At 48.3% G+C, this 14,817-nt stretch overlaps 1 protein-coding gene across 2 annotated transcripts in view; it reads left to right on the top strand.

Moving 5' to 3' along the window:
• SYT13 (synaptotagmin 13) overlaps positions 1-14,817 on the top strand; it is a 176,017-nt gene that overhangs the window by 160,719 nt on the left and 481 nt on the right. The gene's annotated exons all lie outside the window — the stretch shown is intronic.

Genomic DNA, 14,817 nt, shown 5'->3' with positions numbered 1-14,817 from the left:
CACTACAACCCCATGCCTGCTGCTCTCCTTGCTGCCCCCAGGAGTTTGGAGAAGGGGTGGAACTCTGCTAGAAGTTCAGGCACTATAATTCCCTCTCTTATCCACTTGCAAATAATTTATGCCGAGCCAAAGAAGTCCACCTGGAGAAGAGGGGCAGAAAAACCCGTTCCTGCGGGCACAGCAGCAGGAATGCCCGGCAGTGAGGTGGCACCTTCATCCCCCCATACCACCTGAAGTGTCACCAGCAGCAAAGGACAAAGCCTCCTGAGGGATTGGTTATCCCTTCCCACAGCTGCCGGCAGTCACCGCCTGCTCCGGCAATTCGGTCTGCAGCAGCGACTCCCTTTCGTGTCCCGATCTGTCGGGCTGGGGAGGGTTAAAGGGAGAGGCTGCCCGCCCCATATGCCGGGGGCTTTTCAGTGTCTGAGCCCAGAGCTGCTCAGCTGCTGTGCCCGAGCAGCGCTGCCTGATAGCGCTCTCCTTTCAGCCGGGCGGCCGGGCAATTGCTCACATATGCCACTGACAGAAGCTCCTCACGCAAACTGGTTTTCCTCAAGTACATCTGTCATGAGAGGGTTTGGACGGACACATGCACATAGCAGGCTCACCCCTCCACTGGGCACATCTGCCTGCTGCTTTTCCCAGTGCTCCCCAGCACCGACCTGTACTCCGCTTCCACTGCCAATTAAAATGCAGTGGGGAGTGGGAGGTCGGGGGAGAACAGAGAGACCTCCTTTCATAACTGCCTGAAGCCCTCTGACCCTTTATTTGAAAAATTAGCATCATAACACCTGGCAGTATCGCCGTGCTGTTAATTCTTCTCTCATTGTCCTCCTGAAAGATGCAAATGGCATCATCCATTACTAATTCTCAGCATCGGAGTTCTCTTTAGAAGAAGCTAGGTGATAAGAAAGTAATTCTAAAATCAGCTTAATGGGTTTCTGCGGAACCTGAGCACAGCTGGTGAGCCTGCCAATGTGCTCACACATTCCGAACACAGCGGTGGGTGAACGAGTGGGCTTGCTGCCCTTGCAGCAGAGCATCCCTATTCCTGCTAGAGCAATAGGGAAGGGGTAAAGTCCTCCTATATCCCAAAAATGAGTAGCATTAAAGAAAGGCAGTGCAGGAACAACATCTCCCCTGGTTTTCACAGTCTTTTGTGCCGATAGAGAAGAGATTTTTCAAAAGCCCAAAGCAAACATTGACCTGAGGCAGCTCTCTGAAGATAATGGCCACCGTGGAGAGCTTTTGCAAATCCTGCTCCCAGGCAGAGAAGAAGAGTTTCATTTGAATAAAGGGAGGGAGTGACTGAAGTCAGAAAATTATAAAGCCATGAGCTGAACTATTTCTGGAAAAAAATCCTAAAACAAATAATTGAAGAATTTTTTGAAGCACCTAGATAATAAGGCAAAGAAACTTTTAAGTTAATAGGAATATGTCAAGAATAGGTTGTATCAACCCGATCCAATTTCTTTCCTGACAGGTTAATAGGGTTTGTGGATGAGGCAGGAGCAAGCAGTCAATGTCATGTGTCTTCAGTAAGGTTTATGACATTGGACTTCTATGACAGCCTCATAAACAATTTAGGGTAGCATGGCCCAAAGGCAGTTTCTATAGACTGAGTATAAGGGTAGCTTAAAACTGCTCACATTTAATTGTCAAGTTGGAATGATTCATCAGCTGAAATTTTGCAGTGATCATTCCTGTAGCAGATGTTATTCAATGTTTTCATTAATGGCTCAGATGATGGAATGAGAACAAGCTTATTAAATTTGCAGGTGGCATTAATCTGGGAGGGACTGCAGGCACATTTGATAAGATTAGAATTCAAAGTGCTCTTGATAAGTTTAAGAAATAGTCTGAAAATAACAGGAGACACTTTAATAAAGACAAGTACAAAGTAGTATCCTTAGGAAGGAATAATGAGATTACTAAATGTAAGATGGAGATGGTGGGATGGGTAGTGGATCTGCTGGAGGAAAAGGGCTCATAAACAGTCAGGTGCAGAATTTTGACCACAGTCACATTTTGGTGGAAAAAATCAAAATCATATTGGGATGTATGAATACACTTTTTAAGACAAAGAAAGTTGAGTCTGCTTTGCTGGAGCAAGGCATTGATGCTCAGAAGTGGCTCATGAGCCACATGGGTGTCCCTGTCACCACAGGGCTGGTCTGCAGAGGAGTGGAGAGGGAAATGTCTGGAAAGTCATTCTCCCAGTCAGAGCACTTTAACCAATGGCTAAATGCCTGAAAACAAAACAAAACCCAAAAACCAACCAAACAAAAAAAATCCCCAAAGTAAACCTCCCTGGCAGCCTAAACTTTGTAAAATTAAGGCTGCCTTCCTCCATCCTTCTCCCTTCCACACAGGGGTGCAGCCCCTGGCATTGAGTCACTCGGGTGACAGCGTAGCCCAAGAGGCTGAAGCACCAGCCCTGCAGAAATAACTGTTTCCTTTGCACTCTTTTGCCAGCAACTGAACTGCCTGGAAATGAAGCCATCATTTTTTTAACTTTAGGGGGGTAGGATTCTGCCCAGCTCATCTCTCTGAACCCTCTGTACCCAGTGACCCACCCGGCTGTGGCAGCAGTCCCAGTGGCCACAAGGTAACCAATTCTCAGCAAACACTTGCAAACCACGTAGATGTTGGCATCACTAGGCAAAATGGCACGTTTTTTCAAGCAAGCCAAATTTCACAATGCTCCTACACTTGAGCAGGGATCTTTGCCAGCTGCTGATTGCAGCATAAGTCCAATTAGAGGCTTGCCTGCCTTCCCTGGGGAGCCTGTGACCAGCGATATAATGACAAAGTCTCCCTAAAACAAGATTGTTTGTTTACCTTCTCTGCTCAGTTCCATTTGCTAATAAACTGCCCACACACAAATTTAGTCCCATATAATCTTATACCTCACTACAAGTGGAATGAAATTGGTTTTCTCTCTCATCTTATATGAAAAAACCTGATGTAACCTATTCTATTTCTAAAAGTCAAGGAGCCATTGGAATTCAAGCTGTTTTATATTGTTCTTCCTGTCTCCCACGCTCTCTTTCCTCAGAAAAAAAGTCTTCTTTTCCCCCAAAGTGAACACCCTGGAGCATACCCAGCCCAGCTGCACCACCTGGGTTTTGCCACAAGCCCTGGTTTCTCCAGGAGACCGTTTGAGGTGCAGCAGAGAAAATCCAGCTGTTCCCCACCCTGAGAAAAAAGTCCCTCCTCGCTCCCCTGCCACATCCCTGTTCCCCTCCTTTCTGCTCTAGCTCCAGAGATGCGTTCTGGCCACCTCCTTGCTTGGTCTGACTCCAAGGTGAGCCCAGCTCCTGGGGTGCTGGAGCCATTCAGTCCATCCAATGGCACTTTGTCCTCAGGTTAGCTTGAGCAGAAGGCTCTTTTTGGTGGTTCGTCCTAGGGGACAGCCCTACAGCCTGTTCTGCCAGGGTGGCAGCAGTGGGGGTCTGTCATACTGGGATACCACACCGCCAAAAGCAACACACCATGGAAAAACAACACGTGTGAGATTAGATCTCATTAAACCCCTCTCAGACTGCCTTTATAGGATTAAAGTAGGTAGGCTTTAGCTAATTCATTGTCACTCTCCTGGCTGTCCCCTTGGGAACCTGGCAGTCACTTGCACCAGGAGGCTTAGATCAGCCCTAATGAGCCCACGTCTGCAAAACAGGAGCCCGCCGTTTATGCTGGGAACATTGTGCAGGAGAATGTGAGACAGCAAATGCTCACAAATGCTCACAAAGCCAGTTCAAACACTCATTTTTTACCTTAAGATACACATTTCCTTAGATAGCTTAAAATACCGTGGTGACTGCTGTTTGTTAAAACACAGACAAAGGCTCTCTTGAGAGCCTAGAGGCTTTTTGGCCAATTAAGCAAAGATCTTTTTGTAACCAGAGGGGTCATTTGCCTGGTACAAGTCCACCTAAAGGCTTATGTACAGGTATTGTTAAAACCTACTAAAAGACGAGGGGAAAACAAAACTGCAAAATTGAATGTAGAGCTTTGGGGGGGGGCACATGTCCTTCTGTGCCCTCTGTATGCACTTGTACACTCCTTCTTAAATCATCCTTCAGTGAGAGCAGGAATGTCTCTCAGGAGTTGCCCTGAGCAGCAGCCTCAGTGTTAGTGCTGTTGCTGGGCTCCTGTCTCCAAAACTCTGCTCGCTCAAGTGGATGAAGAGTTGGTACAATTATCCCAAAGCCTGTCTTGTTTAGATCTGGGGTGTCTCAGGCTGAGATCTCCAGACAGGGGCTTTTGCTGTGGGTACTTTTTTTAAGACTACCTTAGTGGCCTGCATACCCTGAAACAGCCTTTCTGCGGGGAGGGGACGCTCTGCAGCCAGCCATGGAGCATCAGTAACGCTGGAACGGGGCACGTGCCCGCAGCCCTGGGCACTGCTCATGGCACAGCTGTTGCTGCTGTCACAGGGCAGACCTGCCTGACATGCTGCTACCCAAAAACGGCAAAGGAAATCTCTGTTGATAAGTGAAAGCTTCGCAGGTGTGGAGTTTTGCCAAGGGAAGGTGTTTGGGCTGTTTGCAAGAGCTGTTTCTGCTGAATAAGGAAGTGCGAGGCTGCTTTCCTGTAATAAAGCACGCTGAGGAAATGATTTGTATAACCAAAAAGAGCTCTGCATGAATGCAGAAAGTAGGTAAAGAAGCTGTCAGAAAATTATCTTGGACAGTATAAGGGTTAAAAAGATATGGGGGAGCCTTGCATGGGGTTTGGTTCCTCAGCACCAAGCTAATGTGCTTCCACTAGTCTGTGCTGAAGTTACCAGAACAAACTTTGGACTTCAGGAATCAAGTGTGAATATTGTGGACTTTTTTATTTCCCCAGAAAGACTTTTTTTAATAAAAGTAGTGAGATTTGTCAGATATGACCCTAGAAAATCTACTAAGCATTCATTGGCTTCTACTTACTTAAAATGTTCTTTGGAAGTGCACAGCCTTGGTAGATCCATGCCGAAACACAAGCTGGAATTCACATTTGTAATAAGCAAAGTTGAATTGAAATGATGAACATATTTTTCCCCATATGTCCTTCCCACAAAGGTAAAGCTCTAAACTGTTAATTGCACTCAAAGTAGCTCCCAGTATTTTCTATAAAGTAGGCTTTCATGTGTCTGATAGTGCTGGTTTTTTTTTTTTTTAATTTCATGCCTTTTGTCTCCTTGACTACCTGGCCTTATTCATCTCCCAGTGCCCAGGGAAACAATATTTTACACTTCTTTGGAAAAATGTCATTGTAATTTCATCAGGAAGTGTGGGCTGAGGCCAGTTTGCATCTCATTCTCAAGGTAAATATTGGAGAAGAGTCAGAGGCACCTCTGATGACGAGGATACACTGGAGCAGTGTGTGAAGCTGGGGCCTTGCCCTGCCTGGCCCCCTGCAGATCTGGCCACCCATGACAATGTTCAAGCTCTGCCTGGCCTAGGGGCTGACCCAGATCTGAAAAGAAAAGCTGTTTGCTGTGGGCCTGCTGCCAGCTGATACAAGATTTAACTTCTCTGGCTTTTTGTGTGGGGAATAAAAATATGATGCTTAAAATTCAGGCCAAGTCTGCCTGAGGTCAAGGCTAGAAGTGAGAGCTGGACCTCATCCTGATCAACAGACCTTGTCAGAGACTTGGCCTCTTGTGATGCAGTACCTCCTGCTGACACTTTCTGGCTATGGATAGAAATTTCAGGAAGAGGGTGATGAAAACATGGTGACATCTAAGCCTTATTTCAAGCCTGCCTATTGTTATTACTATTGCTTTGCATTTAAAGCTTAATTTTGATCATTAGAAAGCGAGGTGACTTGTGCTGCTTGTTATACTTCCTATATCACTTCAGGTTAAAACCTCTTAGGCAGAAGCACTTGCTGGAGACAGCATCCTACTGTGTCCCCTATTCGCTTGGAAGTGGTTCATAGGCTTGGGACTGGCTCTTGGCAGAGGAAAGTGCAGTTTTGGTCCAGAGCTGCGATGGACAGCTTCACTTACTGTTAACACCTGCTGCTTCAGAGGTTTCTGCACATCCCTGATGCAAGGGCAAACAGGAATGGGACAAAGTCTGTGTCACTTACAGATGAAGAATCTGGATTAATTCTTGTTCCTTCCTTCAAAGTTTCTTCTCCCCAAACCTATCACTGACTCTGAATCCCACTTTTAAGGGGTGCATTTCTCTTCACCATGCTTCCATGAAAAGCTGCAATTTATCCTTGCTCCCTGAGAGGAGAACAGACTCCAGGAACAGCTGCATTGGGAACTGGCCTCACTTCTGGCATGAGGGGAGCTGTCAGAGCGCCCAGAGACATGAAGAGGCCAGATGCAGGAAGCTTTCTATTTACCCTAATGGGACTGAAAACATGTTTAGTAAATTGGCAAAATATACTGAGAACAGAACTCAGCACACTGGAAAATGTGGGAGTTGGCAAAGGCACTCATGGCATTAAAAGCATATATGCAAAGATGCCAAGTGTTGTATTTATATAACTAGCAGGCAGTGGAACATTCCCATCCTGCTAGATGGTCACCAAAGCCCTGCTTCCCAAGGGAAGGGTGTTCTCAGGGTCCCACCATGAGCTACCAAGCGCTCTCAGCTACACACATCAGTGTCCAACAGGTCAGGCAGGATGCCCCACGGCCAGGGCAGAGGGCAGGCCAGCATCCTGGTGACAGGAAACCCAAGAGGCCCTCCAGGCTACCAGTGAAAGAGGAAGGAGTGACTGAAGAAGAACCAAGTGCTCTGTCCCTTTGGTGTGAAGATCAGATCCTGCCTCTCATCCAATGCCAGTCCCATCAACCAAGGCTTGAGGAATTTAATTTTGTCCCTGCTCTGTCACCAGGGCAGATCTACGTAAATGTTTTGTCTCTTTTAAGCTTTCCCTTGTTTACCTTGACTGAGCTCTTACCACTCCCTCACGCTCATTTTGGTGACCACCATGTGCTAAGCTACAATGCTGTCTGCCATAGTGCTGCTGAACATTCCCAGCCAGCAGGGAAAGAGGGAGCTGGCACAGCCAGCACTGCCTGACCTCAGCCTCATGCAAAGCAGGGACATGGGACCCTGCAAATACTGGCACCAGGCTGTGGGCAGTAGGTCAGAGCTCTTCTTCCCAAGGGACTGGCTGAATGCCACCGTGCTGCGTCCCCATCACGTGCCCCACACACAGCAGACTCTCAGGGTGGTGCTGCACAAGACCTGCCCTGAATCCTGCTGGCCCTGAGCAGCTCCTGCTAACTCCTACTTTTCTTATCGTGTGCTTTTCCCTTCTTCGGGTTCCTCCTGCATCAGAATCCTTGTGGGCAGCTTTCTGTGGATGCCTGGCTCACATTGACTCAGTAGGGTATGGCAGCGTGCAGGGACAGGTTATTTCCTAGGAACAAGTCGTGTCTTCCCTAAAAGATTCTTTCCTGCTGATACTACAGTCAGGTGCAGGGCAGCCTGTTGCAGCCTACCCTAACAAGCACCGTTTTGCTTGCAGGAAGGTGCTCCAGTGCACTGCAGAGAGCAAAGGACACTGAAGAGTAATTTACTTTTTAATGTAAATCTTGGCTTCCAACGAGCAAAGGTGCTCTGCTTCCCACAGTGAAGTTACTAAAAAAGCCTTGGCTTTAGTTCACTGTTTATGAATTTTTTCTATGCTTTTGTCAAATAAACCACTAGTATCAGGAGGAAATCTGTCACTGGTGTATAAACGCATTCTGGTTTCTTCTGGGAGTGAGTTTGGTGTCAGTGACAACCTGGGAGAGAGGAGCTCCACAGCCCAGAGCAAATGGCTACAGGCCAGGGAGGTGCACGCCAGCAGTGGTGGCTGAGGAGGGGACACCCACCTCTGGCAGAGACTGTTCCTCTGAGGTGCTGCTGCACTGGCAGTGGTGCAGCAGCGACCGTCCTGGTGGGTGACCCCACTGAAAACTTCAGTGTCACCTGCAGGAAGCCCTGAATTTGAGCTTTCAAGATGAGGAGATGAGGTGGGCATGCTCTGGCTTAGGGTCTGCAAACCCTGCTCTGGCTGCACTGGTATCCTGGCTGGGAGCAGCTAGAGGCAGACAGCAATGGTCTTCTGGTGTGACCAACCAAAAACTCAGCAGAGGGCAGGAGCTTGCTGGGCAGTAGCACTGCTGTGGCAGAGACCACAACCAGTGACATGAGTCTCTGAGAAGGGCACAACTGCTGACCAGGGAAGCCGCACCTGCAGCAAACCACCAGCCACAGCTCTAATGAGGTTCCTGCTTTGAATAGTCACCTTTGTGGTCATGCAGGGTGTTGTTGTCCTGCATGGCTGTGGCTCTGATAGTGCCACATAGCCAAAGAGGTCACGGGTAGATGCTCTACCCATTCTGCTGGAGCTTTCCAGCTGTTGGCAGCTGCCTGGCTTTGTCCAGGGGCTGAAGCAGTTAACTACAGAAACAGCTGAAATGTTAAACTAGGTGGCCTATATATGCCAAGAAACATTCCCAGCTGCTCTTTGATGTTGAATTTAATCTGTAGTATGCTGTGCAAGTACGGTTGGCTGTGCATCTCGTATAAATTAATTACAAAGCCCTCGCCGCGCACACAGGGAACAGCGGGCAGCACTACAAACACTGCGTGCAGTCATTTAAGGTCGCAGGGGGAAAGCCTGTTGTGAGGCTCTGCTAAGGGGCTTTGCTTCCTCCCTCCTTGGGAGGACACCCTGAGCATCACAGCTTCTCTGGCTGGTGAGCTGTAGTTAGAGCACATGGGTGTTTTCCTCCATCCTTGTCAACCCCAGTGGGAGGCTACTCAGAGCCCCCTACTCAGTCACCAGCACGGTGGGATTCAAAGATGAGGCATGCACTTGGTCTGGATCCTGGGGATACACTTACTCTTTAGCAAAAAGATGAAAACTAGTAGATCTGGGGGCTGTTCCAGAAAGGGGCCATGCAGAATTACAGCGAGGCTGTAGTGGGGTCACTTGTTGGAGGGCTGATTATCAGGACCTGGGCTGGTGTCCTGCATTTTTGGGAAAAGCACCCTGGGAAAATGAGAGACACCTTCTTAAGATGCCTCTGCTTGGCAGTGGCACTTGGTTCAGTCTTCTTGCAATCTTTTGTTCTCACCCTTGTACCAACAAGCTCTGAAGTCTTTACCTTGCATCTTAAAAAGTAAATTGCTGCTTAACTGTTGTTGGGAAGCGGGGAACACACATTCCATCTGCACTATGCATAAATAACAGGCCCCAGAACCACCTTGCTTCCCTGCTTTGTGAAAAGAGACAAGCAATGTCCTTTTAAGAAAGGAGAAGGCATCTTCTCTCTTTCTCCCACCCTTCTGACCTGGAACTTTGGCAGTGGAAATCAACTAACACAAAGGAGAAGCATCTCACATTCTGCCAGAGATTAAGCCAAGGAAATCTCAGTCCACAAGGTGAGAAAAGAAAAGAAAAAAAAGCAACAAATAATCAGAAGCAAGAATTCAGAAGGAAAAAGCTCATGCAGCATCATACTTGTTGGTGGAAAACTACTGCAGTGCCTACCCCAACATCTGATGTTGATTACCTACCCATCCTTCTCACAGGATTTTGTAATCATTAGCCAAATCAGCTTACTTTAATGAGGAAAAGGGACTAGGAGTATCTAGGATGAAGGGCACAGGCTGCTGGGTGTGCAGGGCACTGGTGTGGGGAGCACTGGGGCTGGCCTGGGGTGCAGCTTGGGCTCGTGACTGCTGGCAGCTCCCCTTCCCTGCCTCTGCAGTTTGAAAACACCACCACTGAGCTGGCACCTGAGCTTTCCCTCCCTGCTAGAAACCCTCAGCAGCAAATGGCTGGGAGATGGCTGGGGGTATCCAGGCAGGGAGAGAAGCTCCTTACTCTTGGTGTCATTGGCATGGCAGCACAGCCACTCTGCAGTGAGAGAATGCAATGGCTGCAAGTGACAGCACAGCTGACCTTGGAAGAAAGGGCTCCAAACAAGGCTTAGTCACTAATTTACCAGCTCAAATCAAAGAGGACAGAGCTGGGAGGGAGTTCTGACTTTGTTTCTGCATGTTCCTTCTATAGCTTCTATTGTTGCAGCCCCTCAGAAACATTCACAGCCTTCTAGAGGGGGCAGGATCATTACCAGACCCCAGTGTGGTGCCCAGGTTTAGGGGAAATCCCACTTTGTCCCATTAGTTCTGACACTTTTGCAACACTGGTCTCCACAGCCCTCTTTCCATTTCCCACTGCTCCATCCCTCCTGGTTTTGGCCAGCAGACCCACTCAGTAGGGTGTGAGACAGGCTCCTCTCAGCTATCAAAGGACAGGCAGCTTGCCTGTGTCATCTGCCTCACCTTTGCCTGTACCTGAACACAAAGCACAGACAGCTCTTTTCCTGTGGGCAGCTCTCCCTCAGCTTGCTTTCCTCAAGGAAATGCCACAGCAGGTGCCAAAGATGTCAGAGGGGCTGCAGGCCCCCCCCTGAGTGCAGCTCACACCTCTCCCTGCTGCCATTCCCCACCAGGGAGAGAGGATGGCAGATGCCTTTTCCTGCCTTGCAGCAGCCACAGTCCCCATAAAGCCATTGGGGCTTCCAACAGTGGGTGAGGAGCCAGAGGTGGCTGCAGGGCTCTGGCCATGAGGGAAATGGAGGGGCTGGAGCTGCAGCCCCCACAGCACAGCCCACTGCTCACCTGTCTGCACTGCTCACTACCACAAGAACCACAGCCCAGGGTATAATCATGGACCATTTACAAGTGGCAGTCATGTGGAAATCTAATCCCAGGTATAATCACTGCACTGCTATCACTGACACAGCACCTGGGGCTGCCAGCAGGCAACAAAGCCTGCTGGGATGGTATCTGCTGACTCTCAGCATTGCCACACTTCAACAGTCAACCCTCAAAAACCAACTGTCTCCATTCAAGATTCACACTTCTCTCATATCCACACATGGCCTGTTCATTTTTTCTTGCAGCAAATCAGGCTGCTTTGCATCTGCTAAGCACCGAGGAGGGTTTGGGAGGTAAATTACCCAGGGTGGGAGGCTTGAGACAAATGCAGAATGTCAGTCCAAGAGATGACCCTGTAGTGTCTCATCTATTAATAGGAGATGTAAAATATGTATGCTTCCTGTGAAAACTGAATGTAAGACCTTTAGATACAGAAGCCATAAAGCTGCTACTCCTGGGGTTAAGGAAGATGATAGCTGGCAAAAAAAAAAAAAAAAAGAAGAAAAAAAAATCCATGAGGAAGAAAACACATGGAGAAGCTTTGAGATGCAACTGTGGTGGTGTTTGAGGGTCCCCAGGCCAAGGCAAGTTATGAGAATATTGACTCCATGTTTCAGAAGGCTGATTTATTATTTTATGATATCATATTAAAAGAAAATTATATACTAAAACTATGTTAAAGAAAGAAAAAGGAGACATCAGAAAGCTAGGAAAGAATGATAATAAAAACCCCATGACTGACCAGAGTCCTGAAACAGCTGGACCTGTGATTGGTCATCAAGTAAAAACAATCTACATGAGACCAATCAAAGATGCACCTGTTGGTAAACCATCTCCAGACCACATTCCACAGCCATCAGATAGTTATTGTTTACATTTCTTTTCTGAGGCTTCTCAGCTTCTCAGGAGAAAAATCCTAGCAAAAGGATTTTCATAAAATATGTCAGTGACAGTGCAACAGCTCCAAATTATACATTGGCCAACACAGCTGCTCCACGTATTGGCATCACCGCCACAAGCCCAGCACTGCTGAGGACAGCGTGTCACCCTTTGCTTCCAGGTGTGCCATGTCCTTGAAGCCATCAGTACAGAAACCTCTGGTCACCAGAGATGGATGCCAAGCAAACCCCAATGCAAAGTTAGGTATGTTTTTCCCACAAGGCTGATCAAACATCACGACATGTTTCTGGGAGGGGAGAGGCACTCGGTTGCCTGTCGTACCAGGTTTTTGTGCCCACCTGTAGACTTGCTGCTGGTTTCAAGGTGCTGCCTGTAGGACGTGCACAACAGGATGGCTTTTGGCCCTGCCAGCCACGAGCCTTCTGGAAGGCTGTGTGGGGGAAAGCAAGGTGACCTGTGGGTTGAGACACAGGGTCAAACAGCGTGTTGACTCTAGTCCTCCAGCATTCAGGAAGGTAACTACTGCAAAGCAGCTTTAGGGGAAAAGCTAGTCCTGACTTCTCTTCTGCAAAGTATGTTATGGCTGTGAAACTCAAGAAGCTGTCATGGGTAGAAGAGCTTGGACTACATAGTCTAACCATCCTCTCTGATCTTATAGCTTATAAATTTACCACTCAGCACATTTTCTGTAGCATCTTTCAAAGGAAACTGTAGGAAGTATTTTCAAGTGTGAGAAAATGACAACCCAAAGGGTGAAAATTGAAGTCAGCAACTATCTCAACATACTGTAGGGACAATAAAACAATCTCAGATGTAGAATAAAAGGACTGAAAAGAGGATTCTCATGGATGCTCAGAGGAGCCCAGTTGCTGAGGTGAGCAGCTGGGGGTAAAAGCAGCTATATGCAAAAAAGCATTTCAGAATTCTGAAAAATAAGGGTGGCAAGCCAAAGGGGTGTGGGAGGCCACCGAGGAGCATGAAAAAGAGGGAAAAAAATCTTGCTCTGCTCCAATGTGACCTTCTTTTACAGGGGATGGAGTCTGTGCCCAACCTGCTGAGATAGCAAAGCTTCTGCAGGAGTCTTGTGCAAGAGCTGGAGCCCCTTTCAGTAACACTGGGTACACACAAGGCTCCCTCTGGCTCCTTCAGATGACAGATTTTTAACTTAAATTTTTGTGTTTTAGTTTGTTGTGGGGCTTGGTGGGTTTTTTCCATCTAAAAATGCTATTTTTTCAAAGACATTGAGTATGTCTTATTCTGCTTCAGAGAAAATGTCCAGATATTGTTTTTAAAATTTGTATTCCAATGACAATTTTTCTGCTGCTTCTTTGTGTATACACAAAATTATTTAAAAGACAGAGATTCAAATGCAACCATTTGCAGGCCTCAAATCAAAATGCCTTGACCAGAAACAAGTTTTTGAGATTTCCTTGAAAGAAGAGCAAAAAATTTGTGCCAATATAGAACCTACTTTTCCTCTTTCTAGGCCTTGTCACTTTTCACAGATCAGAAAACACAATTTTCACAACAGCTTTTTTTTCCTTGAAAGCTTGTCCATCTGACTATGCAGCACCATCAAAGAGCAGCCTGCACCAGATCTCTGTGCTACCCTTCCAACACAGAAAGGCTGCCTTGCTCTGAAAGCAGCTTGTGTCTTGTTCCTGGTAAAGAAAGTTTCCTGTCATCATCTTCATGCCCCAGCCCAGCCCCAGGGGCAGAATTAGATCCTCTCATGAGAAGTGATCCTATGGAAGTGTCCAAATGGGACATGCTACCTTGCAGGACCTGCAGAGCTGGGGTCACACCTGGCGGACACCAGGGGACAGGCGGCCAGAGCTGCGAGATGTGCCACCAAAAAACCAGAGACACCTACAGGGTATTGATATTCTGGCTGTTTCAAAGTTGCAGGCAGCTGCCGGCTCTATGCCAGCCTGCTGCCTCCCTTGCCTGGGCCCAGAGGGGCCCGCTGTCCTCTCCAAGTCCTTCCCACCCAACACCTTGCAAAAGAGCTAAGCAAGGTAGGTCACACCCCTCCGGTGCTGTGTAGGCAGGGGGCTTGCTTGAAGATGGCTCCAGCCCCCAGCCCCTTGGACAGGGACCACCTTCACTTGCTGGGGCGCAGGAGGGGCTGCCTGAGGAGGCAGCACACCCCACGGCTGCCAGCTCTGGCCCCTCACAGCAGCCTGTTCTCTCTCTCTTGCCTCTCCATGTGTTTCTAACAGGACACACCCACTCATACCCCTCATGGGTATTCCCAGACTTGGCTCTCCCAGAGAAGATGACAGAAGGGGCCAGGCCCCCAGGGAAGAGCAGGGGGCAGTACCACCCACCGGCTTTATCTGCCCTCTCCAAGGCTCCAGCTGATCTGGGAGAAAAAGTAAGACTCAGTATTGCCTGAGGAAAAACCAAATCCTCCCTGGCAGCATTGCAGTGGCTTGCTCCACACTCAGTCTAACAGAACCGAGTCTCTGTGCTCCAGCCTGCCTTGCATCCTCTCAGAATGTATTTTAATGTGTTCAGCACTGCATATAACAAATCCTGCTGGTGTAGCTGCCTTAGCACATTTCAGAGGCATCGTGTTTAACAAACTGTCCTATTTGGAGATGCAGAATGCAGGCTGGTGCTTCTCCAGCCCAGGACTATGATAAACAGGGCTCTGCCGTGCCTTTGATCTACACAAAAGGCTTTCTCCCCCGCAGCGAGGGAGCCTGCTAGACCCTTCTCCTTTATAGATGCTCCTCCAGCAGATATTCATGAGCACTGCTTGGGAGGAACTCTGGACCAACCTCTCCCTTCCCCACTGCTGCCTGGGGCCCCTGAGCCCCCATCCCTCTGTGTCCCACTCTCTGTTAGTCACTGTCTCTGTCCACGGACTCTTATCAAGCGCAGGACATTCCTTAATGATAGTTCACAAATTTTTCCTTTACTTTTTTTCCCTTTCGCTCAAACACCAGGCTCTGGCTGGATTGTGCAGGATCCAGGGGCAGGTGAAGCCCCCTCCCTGCTCCCCTCTCCACTCTGGTTTGCTTCTTTCCCCCAGGTCCCGCTTGGAGCTGGTTTTCCATCCTTGCCTCTCTCCTGCCTGATTAAGTGTCTCAGCCGAAGCTCCTGGGGCACAGCGAGCTGGTGACTCTAAGCCTCTTGATTTCCTTGGTCCTGCGGAACAAGGCTGCACGTCAATGTCAGCCTCAGGCCACTGGTGCCTGCTCGAGCCGCTTCAGCGAGGCTTTGATTGCGCACTTAC

This window comes from Melozone crissalis, unplaced genomic scaffold (genome assembly GCF_028551555.1).
Source record: "Melozone crissalis strain CALT ecotype California unplaced genomic scaffold, PUWL_Pcris_2 ptg000018l_1, whole genome shotgun sequence".
Classification (NCBI taxonomy): domain Eukaryota; kingdom Metazoa; phylum Chordata; class Aves; order Passeriformes; family Passerellidae; genus Melozone; species Melozone crissalis.
This window is presented reverse-complemented; position numbering and strand designations above follow the sequence as displayed.